The sequence below is a fragment of the Apis florea genome, unplaced genomic scaffold (assembly GCF_048593485.1).
Source record: "Apis florea isolate Af1SG1 unplaced genomic scaffold, ASM4859348v1 contig_1794_pilon, whole genome shotgun sequence".
Taxonomy (NCBI): domain Eukaryota; kingdom Metazoa; phylum Arthropoda; class Insecta; order Hymenoptera; family Apidae; genus Apis; species Apis florea.
The window spans coordinates 1847819-1870002 of NW_028256482.1; the positions used below are offsets into that span (position 1 = coordinate 1847819).

The window sequence follows — 22184 nt, forward strand, 5'->3', positions numbered from 1 at the left end:
TTTTTACGATTAATTATTATTCCCAAATCTTAACACATGATTAATGATTAAAATCACGAATTAAAATATATATATCAAATTTTGATTATTGAAATTCTTTAAACTCAAGATTTGGATTCGTAATTAATCAATAATTAATATCTCAATTTTTCTATCTTATAAAAAATTAAATATTTATCTTTTATTTTTCAAATAAATTTATGGATTGATTTATAACTAAATTAACTTGATGGCGAAATCATGTTAATTAAAAGAAATCTTTAGAAAGTTTAAACGTAATTCTCATTATTATATTTAAGTAAAAATAAATTCGTCATTTTTATAAATTGCTTATATTAAATTAAGTATCACAATTTAACAGGAAAGTTTATAGAAACGTCGAAACTTTTTAAAAAGTTTTACCTACCTCTAATACATACACGTATATTACATCAGATCTTTTTTATTTCATATGTTAAATGTTACAAAATTAAAAAATAAAGAATCCTTTTTCATAAAAATTCTTTACCTATTACATTATATCGTAATAATATCATCATTATTTTTATATTAATTATATCGTGATATAAGAAATAATTTTTTCGTTTCCAAAAAAGAAAAAAAAATTACGGAATAAAGAACATAAGCAATGACTTTTGTATACATTTCCGATATTATTATTTCCTTCTATAATAATAATTAATATTCAATTCTCCATCCATCCAGCTTTAAACATAACGAACAACGTTCAACAGTTATATTAAATTCGACCACTTATTTTTTAACAATTTGCCGAAATCCATTGTCCATTTCGTAATAAATCGAAACATGAATTTCAAACGCAAGAACGCTATTTGTTTCCACGTGGCACGTTTACACTCTCATTTCGTAAATGCACGTAAGAGGTGGATGGAGACGGGTATCGCAAAGTATTCCATAAACGTTCACCCTCCGATCTTTTTTCCCTTTTTCCCCTTTTTCGCCCCGACTCACTTCTTCGAGGTCTTGCATCGAGCTAAGTGCAAAATTATTTAGAAAATATTTTCTTAACCGCGTTATCCTGAAAGCTGACCCCCATCCACCTGGCGTACGTGCGTGCGTGAAAGGAGGGATGCGTGCCAGGCGAAAAGAATTGGTAATGCCGCATCGCGGTTTCTCGACTTGTCGCGGCTCCTCCCGTTTTTTTTTTTTTTTTTTTTTCCCATCCCTCCCCCTTAAACGGCGACCTCTCGTCGCACACGGCGAAAACCGCCGGGTCTCAAAATAATCTTTCGAAGGATAACCACCAATCTCCGGCAAAGTTAACACGGACGACGTTTATAATCACCTAGTCGGGGGATAAGTAACTGTGGGGTTAAAGCGTGTTAATCTTCTTGCGGTTTGGCAAAGTTTCGTTCGAGAGGCAAAGGTTCGTTCGACCCACGTGTATTGAAAAATTCGTTTTCGTTACGAGGAGGATCGTAAAGGATGGAAAAATAGGGAGGGAAGAAAAAGATAATTGCAGTAATTGTATTTGTTGAAAAGTTTTGTGATCCTAAAAAAATTTGAAATTTTTCTTGCTTTAGAGGGAACGCAGCGTGTTTGTTGAATAGCATTTTGTTTGGAGGAAAAGCATTGTTATGCAAAAGTTGGGAAATTAAAAAGAGCAAAGTATTTGGAAGTTTGGTTTGATTGAAAAAATAAGGATTCACGTCGAGGTGAAGGTAATTCGGATTATTTCAAAGTGTATTTTACAAAATAGAAAAAAAAATGATTGTTAAAATTATTCCTTCTTATTAAATCTCTTGTAACTTCGTCAAATATAAAAACGCAATATATAGGAGTTGTAACATTAAACAAATATTGATTTCCAGTCTTAATATCTCTATAAAATTCACTCTTCGTTGCAACAATAATCAATCAAGTGTCTTTTAAAAATTAAATATAGCTAATTATTTTGTAAATTATTCGATATCTTCTCGTCGTTTATTGATCTGAGTAATATTCTTGGAAATATTTCAAATTATCTTTATCTTCAAATTAGTACTTCAAATTAGTAATATTGAATCTAAAATTTCATGTCATATTTTCATATTCTTGGAATATTTATAAGCATAAAATTACAAATTTGAAAATTATAAAATTGAAATGAATAAATTAAATGATTTCCTTTAAAATTTTCATCATACTTTAATTGTGATTTCAATTTATGATTGAATACTCGCTGAAAAACTTTTGAAAATTGATTTTATTATTTTTATTCTTCTGCAAATTTCTGTAAATCAGAAATATTAAAGTTATTAATTTTATGCAAATATCATTATTTAACATTTATCATAACGATATCATTCGCTCCTAATTTCTTAGATATTAAAAAAGCCTCATCTCAACATACACATTTATTTAATATAAAAAAAAACTTGAATTGTTTTTACTGTAGGAAAATAAACATTATTTTATCACAGATTCAGTGCTCGATTGTAATTATTCTAATTGATAGTTAAAGTAATAATGACAATTATAATTAAATCTTGATCCCGAGATTCATGTTATATTATACAATTTATTCAATTTTTCATTTTGAATAAATCATTGATTCCCTAGTTCATGTTTTGTATTTCATTTGATGTAATTCAACTCCATCCATATACGACATATTTTCGAATTCTTGTCTCTCTTCATTTTCGTTACACTGCAATGAAATATCACACAGAAATCTTTATTTTTTCTGTAAAGAGATTTACTTTTTTCTTTACTTTACTTTGTTCTAATATCAACGAATTTAAATCTCGAACCATAGAAGATATATATTCAGAGATTGATTTTATTTTATTCTAACTTATTCTACAATTATATCTTTTTAAATGCATGAATTGATGGAGTTTGTTTTTTCTTTTTTTAATATAATTACATTAGTTTTTTTATGTTGTATAAAAGTGTGTATAACATAAAGTCACTTATTCAAAATCTTTAAAAAAAATCATTTAAATTTTAAAGAAATATTTTAACTTTGCTTATTTACTTTTTATAAAATTTAATTATTTAATATTGTTTTAAAATTTTATTATTGTAAAATTTATGAAAGAACAGGATGCAAAATCAATATTTTTTTTGTTTATGCTCTCTTTGTTTTTAAAATATCTTGCTTAATATTAATAGTAATATAATTTTAAAAAATATAAAATTTATAAGAAAGAAAATTAAAAATTTTTAAAAATATTAAATACGGTCTTATTAATTATTATATATAATTATTACTTAATTATTGTGGTTTTTGATTTTAAAAATGATAAAAATAGCAAACTTGAAATTTTTGAATTGTGAACACTATTAATGCGAAATATCAAATGATGTGTCAAATTTTATAAAATTTAAATTCAAATAATAATAACTCTCAAATTATTGAATTATAATTTTAATTATAATATCTTGAAGATAAAAATCTATTTGAAAAAAATCTTGAAATCTTGAAAAATATATTCTTCTATTTTTTAAAAAAATCATTAAAATAACAGTTTGGATATTATAATATTTTACTTTCATAGATAAGATATTGAGACAAATTATAAATAATTCGAAATTTAACGCGATATTTTAAAATGTATTAAACGTTTCAGAAAACTATAAACTTCAATAAATATCTTTTGCAACTTATACGGTTTATAAAAGTAAATAATATCCACATAGATTTATCCACATTGATTTGAAATTATCGACGTCATTTCAATTTGTAGGAAAATCGAATTTTAAAATTCACTTTAAAATAGATAATACACAATAATAGAATAAGTCTATTAAAAAAGATAAAATGTCAAAGTATAATTTATCATTCGTCAAAAATATTGCCAGTACTTAGAATATGAATATATTGAACATAATTCTGAAAAGTGAGATTTAAGAGCATGAATATTTTCTCTTGTAAAATATATCATTTTAGATATAAATTAGAAACGTGAAATTATGAAATATTTTCAAAGCAGCAGAAGTTTTCAAATTTTATAAAACAACTTTTTCGAAACAGACAGATTATTTAATAACATTAAAAATATAAACATGTTAAAAAAAGTATAAACAACAAACTTCTAAATAAAAAATAAAAAATATCAACGCGAAATTAAGAAACATCCTTTTTCTTTTTTTAAAATTTCGTATTGAAAATATCGAATATTACATATATCTCTACAATTACAGAATTTTTCTTCTTTTACGACGCCATATCTCTAAACCAATATAATCTTATGTTCCATCAATAATCTCCGATTAATGTTAAGTGTATCCTTTCGTTAGTATTCGAAATTTGTATAATAGGAGACAATCGATCGATCTCTTCCATTTTTTCTTCTTTCGTTAAAGCAACAAACCGATTTCGATACGCTCTTATCTACGTAGCTTCATATTTTACAGCAGTACTCGTGTACGTCCTTTACACACCTTTTCCATTCCACGTACTTTTAAACCATCCTCTCTCTGGAACCCCTACCACTCCGATGCTTTTTACGGCGCGCTTTTCTCTTATTTTCAACCTCTCGTTGCTTCGGCCAAGAGTTTCTAGTCAGCGTTACGTAGAAAACGTTGAATTTGTTCGAGAGCTTTTTCTCAAAAAAGTAGTCGTAGGGAAGGCCGAGAGATATGGAAGGAAAATGTCAAACAAATTTATCGTGTCCCTTAAACTTTAAACTGTTAAAAAAAAGAGAGAGAGAGAGAGAAAGGAAAGGATTTTCTACTTATTTTATTCCGTTGAATTAATATTATGAAATTTTCCAAATCGCAAATTAAATTAATTGTGCCTAACCTAACCTAACCTATATAATAATAAGTTTTGGCATAATAAAACAAATGAAGTTTCACAAGTAAATTTTACAAGGTTAAATTTAAGAGGTACGGTCAGTCACAAAAGTTTTCGTGACCTAAGACGTAACCTAACCTAACTTTACGTAAGTATAATTACAAGTTTGGTAATAAAACAAATGAAGTTTCACGGGAAGATTTTACGGGATAAAATTTAAGAGGTATAATTGTTAATCATAAAAGTCTTTGTACACTATCTTATAAGAAAATTTGAAACTGGTTTTTCGACGAAAAATCTCTTTGATTTTTGAGCTCAACTCTTATCATTTCTTTCGTATCATTTTGTACATGATTCATTATTTTCTATATATATTTACAATATAAAACAGAATCAATTAGTCGAATTCGAAGATGTATGAAGAATTTTGTGGTTGATTATAAATTTATAATTGAATCACTCAAACGTAGGGTGAATTTCGTAACAAGACTAATTAAAATAATTTTTAAATTATTTGTCTTATGAAAAAATATTTCATATAAAAATTTAAAGAGGAATATAATGAAATATAATAACGTTTAGAGAACATACGAAGATCAAATATGTTTTTTTAAATAGAATCATAATATTTTTTAATGAATTAATCTCATTTTAGAGATTATTATTCTCTAAAAACTATTACTAAGTCATTTTTAATAAAAAATTATTGTTTTAAAAGATATATTTTAACTCGAATTTGTAAAATTTGTAAAATTTTAGGAAAAAAAAAAAGTGCAAAGCAATATGCTTTTGTTCATGCTTTCTTTATCTCTTGCTTGTTGTTTGTTGGATTTTATCAATTCACAGTTTTTATAAAACAATAATTCTATTTCTCCCAAGTATACAATAATTTGATGTACAATAATTATTGTTTAAAAATTGCATAGGATCTCATATTTCATAATTATTATATCAATGTAATATGTATATACACATATATATTGATATCAAAAATATACCTATCTATTAGAAATATATTTTAACAAACAATATTTATTTATTTATCACAAATAATTTTATCGATTACAAATTAAATACCTTTATCAAAACCTAATTGCCATTTTAAATATCACGCTAAAAATCAAACTGTTTTATATGCTCGTATACACAAGCAACCGTTGATTGATATCAGTTTCATCCATAAGTTTCGATCAAAATATCTTCATCGAATACTTAATTACTTTGATATCGCTATCTTGTAGATGGCTTGCTCTAACAGCCATGTATATTATATACAAGGAAGACTTATGATGGGGTTCCAATTTGCCGCGGGGCGCCGTCAGGCTGCGTTTAACAACTTTTTAATGGAGGCTTGGCGACCATCACCCCGTCGCCAACGTTGAAACATTAATTCTAACGGGTGTCTTAAAAATAACTCGCTTTCGCGTCCATCGAATTTTTAATACCCAGATTTTCCGATACCAGATTTATATACTCGTTCCAGAAGAAATTGCAAACATCCTTTTTTAATTAATTTTATATTGCAAAAATTATAGCGATTATTATTGATAAAATTTTAATATTTTAATAATCATAAATAATTTTCTATTCTTTGCTTTCTTTGGGCAAAGTAAAGTAACGAGTTTTTGCGAAATTAAAATAAGGGATAATATATTAAGTCTTGTTCGTTTCTTACAATCAAATATTATGTTGTTATATTATAAATACGCACTTTTTTCTTTTTTATTATTTATTATTTGTGGACGATGTGAAAAATATTACGTGTTATAGATGATTATTCGTCTTAATCATTTGTTGTATTAATTTAAACATTCTTAATTCATATAAATTAAACTGGTAAAAAAAGTGACAATCATTTAATTCTTTTAATATTTATATCCATTGAACACAAACAATAAATTTTTCTTCTCATATTGATAAACGCTTTCATTAAAATTCCGCAAAAAATATTCTTGTACTCTTATAAAATTTTTTTTTATTCTTATTTACGCAAGGATGAAATGAAATTTTTTTTTTTTTTTTTGATATTCATGACTTTTAATAGCGAACAAAAGTTGCCTTTTTCAAGCGGTTAAAATCTGAATATGAATGAACAATTTTTTAAGACGCTGAAAATCATTGAAAAATTATTACTTTCATTATTAATTTAATAAATTTTTGTTTATAAATTCACAGTAATTTAATTCTTATAGGATTTTTTATTAAATAAAAATAATAATTTTAAATAAAAAAATTTAGATTGAATTTGAATATAATTATTTCACAAGAATTCTTAAATTTGTTTATTTACACTAATTATCATAATTAATTTTAACACTTTCATTTTGAAATATCACTAAACTTATAATATAATGTAAATCGATGATGTAATAAAAATAAAAATTAAAACATTCAAAAATGTATTAAAGAAAAAGTTAAAACTTTAAAACTTTTGCTTTCATTTGAAAAATAATTTTTATAACAATTTTTTTTTCCCTTTGTTAAATCTATAAAATTAAAGATAAATTCTTCTCTTATTCGATTTGGCATCTTGATTTTCTTACTATTATTATTAAGAAAAGAATATCTATTTCGATTATTATTAGTTTTTCCATGAGTGGATACGTAAAGGTCGTATGAAAATCAATTTTATTTTTTTTAAATGGAATTATATATTTTTTCGTAATACATTAATCGATGGAATTCAATAATCATCATAAAAAAAGTATCAATTTATATAAATCTAATTAGTTTACGTGTGAATTAACGATATTTATATATTTTAACTTGAATTTTGTAAAAATTTATCGTACGAAAGGAATGGATAAAAGTGACATTCGTTCTGCTCATACTTTCCTTATCCTTCGTGCAATAAATTTCACAAAATTCAAATTGAAATATACCGTTAAATTGAATTAATTTTAAGCAACGTATATCAATACTTTTTCCTACGAAAAATGTCGAGCTGCATCGTGATTCCATCCAAAAAAAAAAAAAAAAAAAATTAAATCGCGAAAGAATTTAACATGAATAATATTTTCTTCACAAGCGTCACAACTTTTATCCCTATGAAAAACATTTTCCCCTATGAATTATAATAATAATAATAATAATAATATCGTCAAAATCAAGCGAGACACCCCGTATATTTATTTCTCATCCTCCGGGACGAATAGATTGACGAACTAACATAAGAAGATAACATCGATAAGCAACATCGATAAACTTTCCTTTCGAATATTCGAAATTGGAGTAAAATTCGTAGAGAAAAAAAAAAAAAAAAGAACAACGAAACTCAGTTTGGTGTTTTTTCAACTTTTTCCCCGTACAAATATATTTCCATTACATTTCTCCGACCAAATAACACGGAAAATCGGTTCGAATGTTCGTCTCGTCTCTACGACGACTATTCCATTTACAAGCCTAGGGAATCATAGCTGTCCACGGCTCGCCGCTTCGAACGAACCAATCGATTTTTCGCTCACGCACGCACGCACGCACGTAATACTCACGCAGGCAGCCAAGGCACAGACACGCGGAGGCACACATTCGGGCCGAGCCATTGCTCCAAGCCCTCGCAGAGTCAACTCAACCACCCCCGCCTCCACGACAATTCTCCACCCCTGATAAGCGTCCACCTTCCCTATCGAGCCCTCACCCCTCCACCAAATCCAGACCTGGATGCCGTAGTTTCGGAACCCTGGCCCATCTATCCTCCCCCCCTCCCCCCCCCCAACCCTGCTACACAGATTCTTCGGCATATCGGCCGCTCTCCATCCACACGACGACTCGATGGAAAGCGGGCAAAACTCTGTTTCCACAATCCGATGTATCGTGCGTTTTTCGCGCGAGAAGAGAATTTAAACGCGGGTTTTAATCACGCGTGGACAAAATTAAGTAGGTAAGCAAGATTGTGGACTATATGCATGATTATATGCTCGTATAAAAATTTAAAAGTACATGTGTATGGAATGTATTCAATAGATTGATATTTGAAGAGAAGCAGGCAGGAATGCTCTGTCTGTAGGAATACCTATTTTCTATTTAAAAAATATTCGAGATTTTTTTTTTCTTTTTTTTTTTTTTTGTGAATCGTGTGACCATAAAAGAGAGCAATTTGTGATCTAATCGATAACTGATGATATTATGGCTGGTTTATTTTGCAAAGAGGTTTTAATGAACCTTCGGGAAATATTATTATGCGTTTTTGAGAAATTAAAGGTAAGATGGATATTAATGAAAAGTATAAATCTTCCTGAAATTTTATAAGTAAATATAAGAAAATATAGTAATATAATATATATTTCAAATATATATTTGAACGCTATGATGAATATCATTTTGAAATAAGCGTGATTCAACGAATTTGATTACACATCTTGTCTATCGAAAAGCAAGAATTGGATGATTTAATTAACTGTTTCGTTTATTTTTTATAATTTTTTACATCGATGGAAAATTGTTATTTTTCTTTAACGCAATTTCTTTCGAAAGTTTTATACGTTATGGTGAATTTTAAGTTATTGATTTGAAGTAATATTCAAGTTGTATTCACCCAATTGAATGTGCTACATTTAATCATTTATTTATTTTTTTTTTGAATAATTTTATGAATTTGTGAAATCATAATTAATATTTAAGTTAATCATTTCCCTATTTATATTCATAAAAATTTCATATTTGCATAAACATTCACATTTCACAATTATAAGTACGTGTACGAATAATTGGGATTCTCTCCCTTTCCTTATAAATTGATTTATATGGAAAAATTGATTAATATTGCGTTTCATTGTAAAATCGTAACGAATGCGATCAACGGCGAAGTTAAATCGTTCCCTTCTCTTCATTTTAAACGTATAAGTAAAAATTGCACAATTGAAAAGAAAAAATTTATTATCGGATCGCTGTTGTATGAGAATAATAAGTAATTAGGTGTTTTGTGCGTTATTCAATAATGGCCTAACTTTTATCGATTCAATGTGGAAAGTAATAGTTTAAAATTGTATTAAACAGTTTCAAATATTGGGGCAAATTTGCAAGGCAGTATATCTACCGTGGATCTAATCATAATTCCAGAAAATGATATCAGAAATGGTTGAAATGTTTCGTAAATATACGAGTTTCAACTTAATTAATCTTATCGTTTATCTTATCAACCTTGTAAAACATTAAGCAATGTATTTTTTTTTTTTTTTTTCAAATTCCTTTTACTGTTCTTTTCAAAAGAGGAACCGCTCCCTCATTATTGATCTCGATCTCTTCGATTCGAATACTTTATAAACTCTTATTGCGAGTATCAAGGCATTAGATCCTAGAAAGAAAAATTTTCCTTCATAATGCAAAGAAAGATAAGAACGCTACAATTTCACGAGGATAATCTCGAAATATCTGATCGCAGCACAACAAAACTTCAACTTGAAATTGCAATCATTACTAATTGATATTTTTATTCTTCACATCTATAACAATCGGGAAAATAATTCAAATTCTATCATCTAATTTCAAGCTTTGCCATTACATTTAATCAAAAAAACTCTAAATACTTTGTATCCCTATATATATATTTAATATCCTCAACACTTGAAACACTTATCCCATCTCCTATCTTCCCCATTTATTCGCCATCATATTTCCTCCCTCCTCGAATTTAACCCGCCACCAACCTGTCCCAACCAAAATCGTGTATCCCAAAAATGCAATGGCGGTTGGAAACGACCTATTTGGAAACGATTTTCCAAAAGCAAAAAGTTAAGGAAATAATTCTCTCTCTCTCTATGTGCCTCCTCCTCCAACCCAATATATATATATATATATAGATTCAGCCCTGAGTGAAACTCCTCTCTTTCCAGTATCGTTCCGGCGTCCCTCGGTTCTCCTGGTCCACCCTTTCCACCCTACTCCACCCTTCCTCCCCCTCCTCCCCCTCCCCCCCTCCCTCCCCCCGCGTTCTGGAGCGCCTAACCTCCAACGGCACAGCATCCGCGTTCTGGAGCCGCTCTCGCAGCTCTCGTAATCGCATTTGACGTCGCTACGTTTTTGTTTCAGAGCTGTACGTGACGCTTCCGCCCGTGAGGGCTCTTGGCAAAACACGCGAGCGAGGAAAAAAGGAAAGAAAAGAGGAGGAGGAGGAGGAGGGGCGGGGGAATCGAAGGCGGAGGAGAATGATGATGGGGGAGGAGAGTCGAAGGAGTAAGAAGACTAAGGAACCGTTCCTCGAGGATCGAGAGATCGAATCGAGAGTTGCTCCTCCTCGTTCTTCCTTTTGAAAGAAAATTCTTCTTCCTCTTGTCTCTCTTCGAGGATCTCTCTCTCTCTCTCTTTTTCGAAATACGCTTCTACGTTTTTATCGAATTTCTTCGTGCTTCTTCGTCGTGTTTTTCGGCGAAATGACTTTAGAACGGTGAAGTGGGGGAGAGGAGGAGAAGACGCTTGTTTGTTGATTCTGCTTCGACGCACGCCAGGTCCAACCTTTGTTTCCCCCGATAACGAATCGCGCAAATATCAGGGAACCAATTCTATTCGATTAATCGAGCTTTTCCCTCTTGTCGAATCTTTGTATTATGATGTGTGTCTGGATTGTGCTTAGAACGACTTCAGTAAGGAATATGAATGTTTAAATCACCGATAGATTTAATATACAGATGGATCTTGCCGATTTAGAAAAATTTTTCTTTTATCCGGTCGATTAGATGCAAGTAGAAATTCTTTAACGATATAGAAAATTCTCATTTGTGTTGTTTTTATTTCAAATCGTAAAGCATCATTTCTATGAGTAAATTTATCTTTTTTAAATAAACTTTACACTTAATTTTGATTATCTCCCTTTTTAACAATAATATTTGCTACAATTAATTTTATAATATTCAATATATATATATATAAATGTATCTCAATTTAGAATTATCATAATTAGATAATTATTTGTAGATTTGTAGTATAATGTTAGATATAGATATTTTTGAGCGAAAAAGAATTTGTAAACCAAAAAAATGCAAAAAAAGAAATAGATTTATTTCTACATTTGTATAACAATGGAAATTTTCGAAAACATTTTCAAAACCGAAACTTTTTTAACTACACTTTTTTAATAGTAATGTTTTCAAATAACATTGGATAAAACCAATCTCATATGCCACAATTTCAAATCAGAATTAAATATTTATTTACACAATAAAAATTATCACTGAATTGTCTACCAATCAATCTCTTGTCTAATATTTCTTACGAAATTGACAATATTCAATACGAGTCTATCTAACGCACAATTTAGAATTATTATGTTCCTTTCTTTTTTTTTTTTTTTTTTTTTTTACACTCAATATTCTTGATTGGACGATATTTTATGTTGGCCAAAAGGAACCAAAATATCTCAATAATATACTGATTATACCTTTGGCAATGGTAAGTGTGGCATTTTAACACATAAGGGAACGTTTAAATTGAACAAAAGTCTGTCTATTATCGAAAAGTCAGAAGAGGGAGAGAGAGAGAGAGAGAGAGAAGAAAGAGAGAGAGTTAAGCGGCACGTGCTTGCTAATTTGTTCGCTGCACGTGTCACCGATAAAACCGCGTCAAAATATTGCTCACAATTTGAATAGGCCAATTATGAGGATAGAACCTAAAACACGCCCATCTTTTGAAAAGAAAAAAAAAAAAAGAAAAAGAAAAGAAAAGAAGAAGAAAAAAGAAGAAAAAGCGTTCGTTTAAAGTATCGTTTTAATTTTCGGTTCAATTATATCACTCATCTGCATATAAATAAAGAACGCTTGAGTTCGGTATAGAAAATCGTTGAATCGATTGTTTATTTGCATATAAGAAATTCACTTAGTTTATCACTTAATAAAAATAAGCGTTTAGCGTTTCTTTTTTATCTTTCAAGGATATGTCGAAATTTTACATTTTCCTTTTAGAGAATTTCCTTTTAAAATTTAGAAAGTTTTCACGAATTTTATAGAGGTTTAGGAAGAATCGATTTTATTTATCGTTGCCGAGAAGAACAAGTACAGTACGTGGAATATAATAATAAAAGTGCTGATCTTTCGAATATTTTGAAAATATTTAATATCGCAAAGTGAGAAAAGAATACGTACGATCGAATTGATTGATAATTAGTTGGGAAATTATCCTGAAAATTTACATAATACAGTCTCTATCTATTAAATATCTTACCAAATATTTTATTCAATTCGTTGTTTCATTCACACCATAATAATAAATCATAATACGATCATGATAATACGATCGTTTTGTTTAGATTTTTTAGATTTACGAAAAGGAAAAAAAAAGAATAGGAAAAAATAAAGTAATTAAATTTTATAAATGCATCAATATTTTTTTTTTTTTTTTTCCTTTATTAATTTCCGTCTATATCTCTGAAGAAGATGACCCCGAATCAACAAATATATATATTTAGAGATGTTTCCACTACTTCTGGGCCACTTCAAATGCAAATCAAACGAAACGGAAAGCGAAAGTTCGCGTTTGAACGTCTTTGACAGACATTCATCTAAACGGAGACGACACGTACGATCCCAGAAGAGGTATGTAGTGCGCGCGTAGATCAAAGCCAGTGAATTTTCGATGCACCGATCGAGGGTGCAGGGGCATTCTGAAAAGGGGGTGCACACCAGCATATCGACAGGGCGTGGTCGAAATCTGTCACACTAGCCGCGAACAAACCTGATGCCCTGTCACCAATAGTATAGAATTTCTTCTCGATTATTACGCTTCTCTTCGAATGAATATCGGCGAATTTTTTAACGCGAAACATTTCTCGCATCGAGATCATGATTTGCCATTGAAAAATAAGGGAGAGTCAGTTACGATCGTGTTGTAAAATTTTTTAGGAACGATTGTTGATTATCGCGAAAAAAAATTTCTCCACGAATTTTTTTTCGGTAAAAAATTTAACATTCGTGATTGAAAAATCGAAAAATGATTACATTGGAGATAAAATATTATTTTTTTTCACGAAATGTGAAGGGTATTTTTTTTCAACTGTTTTCAATTATTTTTAACTAACTTCAAATTTATTCTGTGTTTATTTATTTAATGAGCTTTGTAGAAAATTAACGATGCGTGTCTAATATTTTTGTATCAATTAAGATTTAATGTGTTATACAATAATTTGTGAAAATAGATAGAACGTGTAAATAAATTTGACGACAAGGATAGGAATTATTAATTTTTAAAAATCGGGCGAGTCGAATGCAACGAACATCCGCACATTTCTGATGCGACAACAAGCCACGTGAACTTTTTAAAATGGGTGTATTTACGATAGGTAGGTAGATACGCATCATATGGGCAAATGAGTGGGTGGTTCCTCCATATGGACAAAAAATAATCATCGTTCGAAGCAAGGTACGATTTTTATCAACGATTTATTGACGAGATATTTTAACATCGAGAGAATATTCCCAATTTTATTTTTCTATTTTTAAAACAAAAATGAATCGGAGAAAATTACGAAATTAATTTTCTAATCAATCGTAATAATAAATCATTCGTAAAGAAATGTTTTTTAAATTGAATTAAACAATTGCTCAAATTATTTGAAAATTAATACTTAAGTTAATGGCTCGAGTAGTTTTTTATTTTTATTTTTTTTATTCACTAATAAATTATTAAAGTAACTAGCCAAATTGTGTGTAACAATACATGCAAAGCAAGCACAATGAGTCTTCAAACTTGATTTTTTTCAAGAATTCCAATTATGAAATTATTATTATTATTTTTATTTAAGATTTACAATTGACCTTTAACAAAATCAACCAGCAAATTTCATAAATTTAGATAACACTATTGACAATATTTCTAATCAAATTATTTACGGGTATATCGTTATTATTATATATTATTTATATATATATATATTTACAGATCACAGTGTTCAATTATGGAATTATGGATAAAAATTGTATATTTTTGACCTGATTTGAAGACAACAATCCTGAATGTATACGTAATATTATAAGAACATTTTTCATTATATTATCGTGATTATCGTTTATTGCACCCATTATTTACGATAGTAATTGATAAAAAAAATTACATGTAAATCAAATGTAACAAAGATTCGTTTACAATGGGTATCGATTTTTTTTTCTCTCCTTTCAAGTAAATGTTATTGGACACCGCGTATTTCGTAATTCGTACCGCGATATCTTTCACGAGAGAACGATAATTTTACTCGGAGAGAGAAGTATCACGAAAAGATAATCGGATTTAATCTTCGCTTTCGCATCTTATCGATGAAATAGGGTAGTTGGCCACCCTTGATGAAGTACAAGCTGCATATGGTACACGTAGACCGTGAAGTCGGCTTTCCAATCCGTAAGATCCGATCTAATCTAAGCGGTCTACCCCTTGTAAATTAAATCGGTGAAACGGCGACTATGCACAAACAGCGGTTTGACGTTACATAGAAATCCACGTGGAGTTCAATGTTAAAAATGCTATTCAAACCGCTTACTTATGCGCCATCCAAATTTATATACATCTTTTATTTTATTTTATTTTTTTTTTTTGATTGTATAACAAGTATAGAATTGCGATTTAATTGCAATTCTGTTTAAATATATAGACAAATTTTATCATAAAATCGAAACAATAACAAATGGATAAATATCTATTGGAATCATTATTTAAGGACAATTTGAAAAGTAAGAAACTTTTGCTCGAGAATATCGGATTCGATACCGATTCGTTTAAAAAAAGGAATTAATTTATTCCCTGCGAATACATATCATTGCTATTATAATTGCAAGTAAAATTCCTAAATTTACTTAGCAAGCAAGTGTTTCTCTCAAAACGTAGAATCCGAACAATCATAATTTTCATCTCTTTGTCCGATATTTAAAAAGAAAAACAAACAATTTTTCCAATAATTCTTGAAAAATGCTAATTTTTAAAATTGCACACCCGATAATAAATATTTTATTCTTCCAAGTCTTACTCAATCCTGTCCTCCATCGATCTCCGCGAAATATCGCGCTCTCCTTCATATCGAAAGAAAGAAAGGAAAAAAGAAAAATCCACCCATTCATGGCGCAATAACGTTTCACTCTATTTAATAGAGCTGTTATGCACACGAACCGTGTATCGCATCAACGTAACGTAATTCGGTTACATAGTTATATTGAATATTTTACCCGCAACTTCCTCCTCTTCCCCCCCCGCTTTGTTTTACCGCCTACAATTCCGATGATGAAAATTTTCAGGAAGGCTCGCCCACACGCGCGTCTGAAATGCGGGACGTCAATAAACGCTTGGCGCGTTTTGCCAAGCGTCGTGACAAAAGACCAAGGTATATGTCACGGGTTGAAGGCCGGCAATTTCATCTCTTTGAATTTTGAAAACAGAACGCCCATATAGCGCGTGCCGCCCGTTCTCCAAGGCTGCAATTTCAGCCCGACAATGGGGAAAAGTCGGCCAATTCGGGGCCGAGAAATCTGCCCCCATCAGGAGGTTTTCATTCGATTGATAATTGTTCGTTCGTATTTCTCATGGCCGGGAGGAAGCGATTCGTTTCGAGGGCCATCTATCTCCTCTGCTCGACCGATTTTTAAAGAACGAGATTTTGCATATAAAATTAATATATAAAATTAAAATTAAAATCCTTAGTAATGTATGTTGAAAAGTTTAAAATTATATATTATTCGTGTATAAAGGTGACAAGATTTTTCTGTGTGAATTTATAGAAATAATAATAAAATAGAAAATCTTGTGATACTTTTTAATTTTGGATTGGATGTTGTTGGCGGGTCGTTAAACACAATTCGCAAGATGATGGATCGTTCTGTATAATTTTTTAATTATACGTCGATACAAAAGTAAAGCAAGGAAATTGTTAAAATTAAGTTATTCTTATTAAAAAAAATCGACTGTATAAACTTAACGGGGATATTGTAATTTGAATGTATAGATATGTGAATATAGGTAACGAAGAGCTTAAATGTTGGTTGAAAAAGGAAAAGAAATAAGTAAAATTTCTCTCTATCATTCATAATTTTTTTAACAACAGAAGATGTAGTTCTATTAAAATCAGAATTTCATTACCAATTTATTAACAATCGTTTAAAAATTATTATTTTTACTGATTTCATAAATTTTATTAATATATGTATATATTTTTCAATTTAATTTTAATTACGATGTTTCTTTCGACAGGTTAAATTTGAAATAATGAAAAAACTTCACAAATTTCTTAACTTACATATTTATATCTATTGTGAACAAAGTTTTGAATTAATTCATTTCAAAATATCAATAAAACAATGTAATGAAAATAAGAATTAAAAAAATTGACATATAAACATTATTTGTAAAACTTGACAGTGTGACGAAGACAGAGCTCTCAGAGCTCTATTTCTGTCTCGTTTCATCTAACGTGAACTTAAATTGCTTATAACTTAATAAATAAGTTTCAATCAATATTTTCGTATAGCAACTTTTTCTTTCAGCCTTTAAAATCGATACCATCCTCCAATAAAGTATTATACGTACAGTAAAAAAAAAAAAATATTCATTAAAATTTTATACATTCAGAATTTTTATTATTTAAATTTACAACAAGCGGACAAAGCAAGTTCTTTGAAACTTTTTTTTAGATAAATTATTCTATATTTTGAGAAAAATAATAATAAACGTTTGTTTGCTACACAATTACGATTTTTTAGTTATTTAAGTAATTTTAAGTAATGTATAAAATTGAATAGAATTGCATTCCAACTATCGAAGTCCTTTTTTCCAAATTGTTTCAAATTGTTTCAAAGCGAGAAGATACATTTTCAATTCCATATCTCTTTACTGTTCCGGTATTTAAAGAATTTAAAATATTGTTAACAATATCCTTCTCGTTACAGCTTTTTGAAGTAGCCAGTGTGCGTCATATTCTCCATACATTCTATCGCGATAGATTTTTTCCCTCAGAAATTCTTCTATTGATTTTTTTCAATTTCGTGAAGTGAAAGCTTCCTCCTTTGTCCTTATTTTTATCCGAAAGATAGTTCATAATTCGTATAACGGAATATTCGGTTAATAGAATATTTGGATAATGGAGTTTCTAATTGTTTCTAACGTACGAACGTATTAAAATATAAAAAAATAAACGAAAAGATTAACGTCGTAATTTTTATTTATAACGATACTTTAAATTCCACACTATAGGTATATGTTATTATATAGGATGTCTCTGAAGATGTAATAAGGTTCAAAGCGATATGCTGTAGCAATGATAAATAAAAATAAATAATAATCGAAAAAAAAGTAACAATATTTTTTCCATTTAAAGTCTCGTCTTCAAATAAATTAAGTTTGAATATTTTTCAAATACAAGTGAAATTAGATGCAAATGAATTATTGAATTATATATTATAAGCAAAAAAAAAAAAAAAAAAAAATTAGGAATAAAATTTTATCGCTTATATCCAATTTCATTTAATTTTTAAACGAAAAGAAATTTATTCTATTTTATTTTCTACTTATTTTCACACATAGAATTGACCTTTTCTCAATAATTCATTCGTATATATATATATATATATAAACAAAAAATTAGCCTTATTTCACTTGCATTTGGAAATTTTTCAAATTTGATTCAAATATTTCAAAGAAAAAGAAGATTCTTTAAACGAAAAAAATGTTATTATTTCTTTTCGATTTATTTTTGTACGTAATCAACTAGTCGTTTGTATTTTCAAGATATACATATTTTAAAATACGTAAAATTGAACAAGGCTTCCAACAAATTAGAATATCTTATTATTCATTGATAACAATACATTGAAACGAAGTAATAATTATTTTTCGAGCATCTATTGTGAAGATAAACAGATACAATAGATAAAAATAAGAATGCAAAGTTTGTTGTGTCTTGTAAATAATATATACGAATTTTTTTCATTTCACCTTTAAATAACCTTGGAATTAATATGAATTGAATATCTTGCGCTTAGTTTTAACTGATATATTCTTGATTTTTTAATTTAATTGTTTTCAAAAAATAATTGAAATTTCACAAATTAATCTAGATACTACGATTTTAAAAAATTTTTTTTAAATACATTGAATAATAATCGTAACAATTAAATTAGTTACATATAATAATTATGATTGTGTAAATTGAACAACAATTGAAAGATTTTTATTGTGTAAAGATCTATGTTTATATAACAGATAGTTGAAATTATATTAAATTGATTTTTGATCTTGAATCATAAAAAATAACTTTATATATATATTTATATAAAATTTAAGAATTTATCTATTACAATACTTATATAATAATCAAGCTTGCATAAATACGAATGAACGCTTCTATGAATAAATTGTATTCTATACAATCTGTTTTTGATTAACTCATTGTATGAGATTATAATTTTAATTTACATACATGTGTTGCGTTTCCAAATTTTAACGAGAAACTCTTAAATATCAATTAACACAGATCAATTACAATCACAAAAGAATCCATTTCTTTGTAGGCTTATTTGTATTCTCAGATTCATCTAAAATAAATCAAAAGTAAATTTGATTTTTTTATATTCAATTTATATATATATATATATAAATTTCGAAATGTTTTTATTAAAAAATTGAAACGTGCAACATACGTGAATAATGAAATTATTGTATACAATGTGTTGATTAAAAACAGATCGTCTGGGTTCATAATATGAATGCGTTTATTCGTGTTTATATTATTAATTGCCATCATTTCAAAATTTGAAAAAAAAAAAAAAAAGGTTTTTTTTTGCCAAATTTCTCATATCCTCCCAAATAAACGTTGCTCTATTTCTAATCTTCGAATTTCATCGAAAATTACTTTAACTAATTAAAATACATTTCAAGTGTTAAAATAGTAAAATAATTCAATTCAAAGCTATTGAAAATGGAAGTTTCACGTTTTCAAACGAATTCAATCTGATTATTGTGACGATCTTTTTCTTTTTTTTTTTTTTCAACGAAATTACAACGGCTTAAAATATCGACAATTTTTTTATATTCATATTTATCCCATCTAATAATACAGTACCAGTAAAATAATAAAGAAAGTAGAAATACACAAATATATTTTTAATTGCTTAAACAATAAAGGGTACAATAGATTATTATTCAACTATTCTAATATTCGAACAATTCTACTAACCAGACATTCCATTATCTGAATTGTACATTATCTCTTCTCATAACGATGTGAACAATGGAAATAAAATTTAATTCAAAATTGATATTGGATTATAAGATACATTTGTACAGATAGATACAATTAGCGTTATAGTTCCATATCAGTGTTACGTTCCTTCATACAATTAAAAAAAATTTGTGCAATTTGGCTGTTCCGTACTTTAAAAAAACACACACAGAAATTGACGATCAATTTTATTTACAATAAAATTGTTATTTCTTTTGAAGCGTAAAATAATTTATTTAAGAAAAACATTATTGCTATTTCTAAAATTCCCTTACATAATATTACCTCGTTTCCTTATTAATTAATTAATATTTTTAAATTAGGAAAAGAATAAAAGTTTCCACAAGGGAGAGAAGAAAATTCTCTCTTTTCTCAATTTATTAATTTACAAATATTCTAAGATAATTTCCATGCAAAACTCGTGGTTGAAAATCTTGTTGATCTTCTTAATTAAAAAAGTAAAAATAAATTCGATCGATCTATTTTCCAATTCGAAAACGCCATCATTCTCGTCGTGCCTGATCATCAAACGATCCACGTTCTTAGATGTGTCCGGGGTCGTCCATGGATTCCTTCCATGGAGGAATCCGCACAGAGGGACTCCCTTCGATTCGTCTACTTGACGCCCTCCTCGTTCGACCCTCGTTCGCCTTCGAAAACGAGGCGACAGGGTTTCGTTGCCCGAGGGTGGGCTCGAACAGGCATGCACAACCGGAGAGGAAGGGCCGCCATAAAGGAGAAACGCAAAGTTTCAAGAGCTTCAGCGTCTTCAAAGTTTCTCCAAGTTGAGGAAAAAACTTGGTCATCGTTTTCGTCGCAATACCAAGAATCAGTTCGTTACGCTGTGTTGCTCGTATTTAGGTCATTCGTCTTATCCCTCCTCTTCTCGCGATCATTTTTGTCAATTTCGAGAAATTTCACACAATTTCTCGCAAGAAGTTGGCGAACATTCTTGACTCACGAAGATAAATTTTCTCTATATTCTATTTTGAAAGAACCATTGTTCTAAAAATTGTTCAATCAATCGTTAAAACTTAATCGTTATCTTAATAAGCTTATAAGTTTGTATATTATACAGTAATAGATATAAGTACAATTATAATTATAAAGGTAATAAGCGATTAGAATATGAAACTTCCGTGATATGATAATTAATTATTAGATTATATATCCATTTGCATCTCGTCGATAGTTAAGAACTTACTGTTAAAAAACGTAAGTGTTCCTTTTTGATCATTTATTCTTTCTTTTTCCTTAATTTATTAAAATTATGACGGAACAAAATGTATAACACGATGATTAAAAACTCAACTGTAGAATACCTTTAACAAAAAGGATTTGCTTTTCCTTCGATACACGTTGAGTTAAAACTCATAACCATTTCTTACCACAAATTTTAACAAATCTTACTGTAAAACGAGTGGAAAATACTCTTACATGAACTTGATCTACTTGTTGTTACATTAAATTACAAAAGAAAGATTGGTATAACAATAAATTTCCAAAAAAAGAATCCGAAACACAACCACCACCAACTGATTCGATATTTAATCCGAAACACGATATTAAACTCGAATGGAACGAGTTAACGGAGAAGCAAAGAATGAAAAACTTATTCCAAAGAATAAGAGCGCGAAGAAGATTCGTGGACGACGCATAGATTCCAACATATGGAGAGAAACGAATTACAAATCATCGAAAGAAAAGCTTGTGACGAGCTTTTTCACAAAGAACGGGTAGAAATTCTCTAGAAAAAAAGACCGTGTTCTATTACAAGCTCGCGGTTGCGAGAGCAACTCGTAGGCAAACGACGCGCGCGGCCGTGAAACGAACAGTTTCTCGACCGGCGCACATACACATCCATACATACGTACGTACATACACAGCAGGTTAGGTCAGGTATGGGTGGTGTACGTTACAATCAAATACCGAAAACGGGGAAGGATTAAAAAAGCTATCTGCCGCGGGGATGATAAGAAGGAAAGGAGCGAAGAAGAAGGAAAAGAAAGAAGGAAAAGAAGACGAGCGCATACGAGACGGAGAGAGAGAGAGCAAGGATGACGCTTGGCCGAGGAGGTGGGGCCCGGTCGGCGACGAGCATATCGGGGGTAAGGGGGAGGGGGAGGTTTGTGCGAGTGGTCGGAAAAGGTGGATGGTTCGGTGGAAAAGAAAATCGCTGGCAGGCTATTTTCCTGCAGGAATTTTTATTGGCGGGTCCGCCATGCTGGGCCGATGGGTGGGGGTAGGCGGAGGTGGCAGGGG

General features: G+C 29.3%; 1 long non-coding RNA gene across 1 annotated transcript; it reads left to right on the top strand.

Annotated features, from left to right (window-relative positions):
• The first annotated feature begins 13731 nt into the window (after positions 1-13731).
• LOC147658644 (uncharacterized) lies at positions 13732-14818 on the top strand. Its single transcript, XR_015293552.1, has 2 exons — positions 13732-14089; positions 14609-14818. It is a non-coding gene; the product is annotated as an uncharacterized LOC147658644 (long non-coding RNA).
• The last annotated feature ends 7366 nt before the right edge of the window (positions 14819-22184 follow it).